We start from the raw sequence: 4,207 nt of genomic DNA, 5'->3' as shown, positions 1-4,207 counted from the left end.
TCAAGGGTAGATCTGCAGAGCAAGATAGGATAACAGCATTTAGACAAAAGGTTTTGCCCGTGAGCCTGTATCTGTGTTTGCGCTCTCTGGTCATGTCTAGAAACTCTGAATGCTGCCTTCTGTGTTACGTAGGTTCCATCTGAGACCATTTTGTCAAAGAAGGAACCCAGGAGCAAGCCTTGGTTGAAAATAGCCACCTGATAGCACCCCTTTCAGAATTAATGTTAATTCTAGTCTAACTGCACTAAAGTCTAAGTACTTTGCCCTATATATTATCAGTAAAATCAAAGAGAATATTCCCATACAATGAAGAGTCTTGCTAGATAAAGCTCAGGTAAAAATAACACAAGGGAAAATTATCACTAGCTCATATCTAGAATGTTTTAAAGACCTCAGTACCTTTTACTTGTTTTTTTGTGACCTCTAGTCTTTTCATCTGGAAAATATAAAAAAAGAATAAATGGGACATCCTGTGGCACTGTGACCAACACAGCTGGTAAGATGCCCAGGTGGACTGACTGTCTTCTGGTAACTGAAACTTGTTGTGCTGGAGCATCATGGAAGCATGATACTGAAGGAAGTACCTTCAACAGAACTGTAGCATCTTCTATATGGACCACAGGAGTAAAGAAATTCTGTCAAACAGAATCCTGACATATAAGTTAAGGTTACATCCTAGCCTTTGTTCAGAAATATCTGTGTTATATCCCAGGAAATGTGATAAGATCTTTGTATAAGAGAACGTATATTCAGATTGAGTATAAAATGTGATTGAGAATAAGACAGGCTCTGATCTGGAAACTATCACAGTTCAATTGGGTGACAAACAATAAATAAGCGATACAATACAGCCCTGATACAAGGATGATGGGTATAGGAACACAGGGGAGATGTGCCTCACCTAGTCTGGAGAAACTGAGATGGTATCTCAGGACTTATTCTAGATGCAATGAGGAAAATTGATTAAAATGATGAAAACAGGAGAGAGGAATTCCAGTTAGAGCATGAATGTTTCACCTCAAGTGTGAGCTGAAGGTAATCTGAAGGAGGGTAGAAGAATATGGAGTAGAAAACACAGACTTTTTTATAACATGTTGAGGATGTAGAGTCTAAACAGATTGGCCGTTATCTAGATGTGGGCAATAGCATCGAAGGAAGCCTTCCAGAAGAAGGGTAGTAAAAATTCATTGAAGAAGAATGGTGGTAGTAGGTTAACAAGAGAAATTTCTAACTATAATTGCTAATTTACCTATTTCTTCTTTCATTTGTGTCAGCTTGCTCCTCATGTATTTTGATGCACTCTTGGAAACATAACAAGTTAGAATCTTTATGTTTACTTGGAGAATCGGCTGAGTTATCAGTATGTCATTTTCTTCTGTAAGCTTGTTACTTTTCTTTGGTGGCAATAGTAACATAGTCACTCCAGCATTCTCTTGATTATAGTGTGCATGGTACTATTTTTCTATTGTTTTACTTTTAACCTGTCCATGTCATTATATTTGAAGTGGGTGCTTGCATACAACATCCACATGGGAAATTTTTTACAAATCCATCATTATAATTTCTATGCTTTAATTAGTGTGGTTTTTTTGGTCATTTATATGTGATATAATCATTTATATTGGACTTCTGTAATTTTGTTTCTTAATTTTTGTTTGGTCCCATTGCAGTTCATTCTTCATTTCCTCCTCATGTCTCCATTGAGCAGTTTTAGGGCTCCATTTTAATTTACGTATTGTGCGTTTCATTTTATAACCTCTTAAAAGTATGTGTGTAGTCTATAAATTTTAGTAGACACACTGACCATTTCATGGAACATTTAAAATCAATAATTTACCAATGGAGGTAGAATGTAGAAAATTTACCACTATAGAGGATCTTTTACTATTCCATTTTTTATTATGGTTATCATTTATATGTCTATGCATTTGAAACTATTAAATAGCTATAATTTTTGTTTAAAAAATCATTTTTTGAAAGAATTTGTGTAGTGTTTTGATTTGTTTTTAAATATTTGGTAGAATACTATAATTTAGGTATATGAGACTGGAGTTCTCTTTGTAGCGTGATTTAAGTATATATTTTTTTCACTTCACTATATATAGGGCTACATAGATTAGATAGCCCATCTAGATATAACTTTGGTAGATAATATCTTTCAAAGAATTAATTCATTTCACCTAAGTTCCCAAATCTGCTCTGCAGAGCTTTTCAAAATATTCCATGTTTATCTTCTTAATATCTGTATAATCTGTAATGATGTCATATATTTCCTTCCCTTATAAAATTCATCTTTTCTCTTTTATTCTAGATCAATCTCACAACAGTTTTAGTCATGGTATTCATCCTGTCTAAGCATCAACTTGTGATTCTATTAATCTTGTTTTTCCATATACTGTTTCAAAAATTTTTGTGTCATAATTTCCTTTTTTTCTGTTTAGATACTTCCCTTTTGACTTTTTACATGGCGATTGCCTAAAACATCAAGGCAATAATGAGAAACCACACAGCAATAACAATATTCATCTTGTTGGGACTTACAGAGGACCCACAGGTGCAAGTTCTGAGCTTTATCTTCCTCTTTCTCACCTACATGCTGAGAATTACTGGAAATCTGACCATTATCATTCTTACACTCTTGGATTCTCATCTGAAAACACCTATGTATTTTTTTCTTTGAAATTTCTCCACCATAGAAATCTCTTTCACAACAGTCTGTATTCCTAGATTCCTGTACAGTATGTCAACTGGGGACAATGCCATTACTTATAATGCTTGTGCCAGTCAAATATTTTTTATTGTACTTTTTGGGGCCACGGAATTTTTTCTCCTGGCAGCCATGTCCTATGACCACTATGTGGCCATCTGTAAGCCCCTGCATTACAGGAGCATCATGAACAGCAGAGTCTGTACCATCCTTGTCCTCTGCTGCTGGGTCTCTGGGTTGATGATCATCATCACACCGCTAGGTATGGGTCTCCAGCTGGAATTCTGTGACTCTAATATCATTGACCATTTTGGCTGTGATGCGTCTCCTCTTTTTAAGATTTCATGCTCAGATACATGGTTCATAGAACAGGTCGTTATAATCTGTGCAGTACTGACATTCATCATTACACTGATAGGCGTTGTTCTTTCATACATATACATCATCAGGACAATTTTAAGATTCCCTTCTGAGTCACAAAGAAAGAAAGCCTTTTCTACCTGTTCATCTCACATGATTGTTGTTTCCATCACCTATGGAAGCTGTATTTTCATCTACATCAAGCCTTCAGTCAAAGAAGAGGTAGACATCAATAAAGGGGTATCCCTGCCCACTACATCTGTTGCCCCTCTGTTGAACCCCTTCATTTATACTTTGAGTAATAAGCAAGTGAAACAAGCTTTCAGTGACACAATAAAAAAAATCGCATTTATCTCACACAAGTAAGAGCACACTCTATTTGAAAAGTCAAATGAAAACAATAGATTCATTCCTTAACATTTTTTCTCAAAGGCCTAACTAGTTCCATCAGGTTAACCTTCAAGTAACCCTTCAAAGCTTGATTGTGAACCTACTTGGAGGTTCTTACTCTCTTCAGTATCAATGAAAGTTTCCTCTATCATTAAAAGAATGTGTTCAAGGAAACAAAATCTTCCTTAATCTCTCACTAAGCATTTCTAATATTATTCTTTAAGAAATTTATAACATGTTAAATATAGTATCTATGATTTTTGGAACAATAATTTTGTGAAACTCCTTTAATTCACGTGTTCAAAGAAACCTTTGTATTAGGAAAAAATATTTCATAGTTGTTTTAAGGTATTAATAAAACTATCTTTTTAAAAAAATAGTCAAAACAGACATATCAAGTAAAATGAAAACTTATTGTAAGCAGCATCATAAATCAAATACCAAGCATCTGGAAAAAATTATGATCATATTTTCTATATTTGCAATCAGTGGAAAAATGTGATCCCTCAAAGAATATCCTGGTATCCTATTAAATGCAGTAGAATAGGAAACTTGGACCAGATCTAGAATGTCACAATAAGATGACATTTTACTTAAGATTAGAGAAGTGCCTACTTGTTCAAGCATGGTCTGTTGTCATTTAGACACAGCCATGTCTATTGCCCCACAATTTAGTTCTTTCTCCTTGTGAAGTTATAATACGAAGACATAAATCCTTCTAGGTTTTCTTCTTTAATCTAGGTGACTATC

General features: G+C 34.6%; 1 pseudogene; it reads left to right on the top strand.

Moving 5' to 3' along the window:
• Positions 1–2,494: 2,494 nt before the first annotated feature.
• LOC118921186 (olfactory receptor 6C2-like) lies at positions 2,495–3,433 on the top strand (annotated as a pseudogene).
• The last annotated feature ends 774 nt before the right edge of the window (positions 3,434–4,207 follow it).

The sequence above is a fragment of the Manis pentadactyla genome, chromosome 10 (assembly GCF_030020395.1).
Source record: "Manis pentadactyla isolate mManPen7 chromosome 10, mManPen7.hap1, whole genome shotgun sequence".
In the NCBI taxonomy this organism is placed as follows: domain Eukaryota; kingdom Metazoa; phylum Chordata; class Mammalia; order Pholidota; family Manidae; genus Manis; species Manis pentadactyla.
The sequence above is the reverse complement of the archived record's forward strand: the minus strand, read 5'-3'. Positions and strand labels throughout refer to the sequence as shown.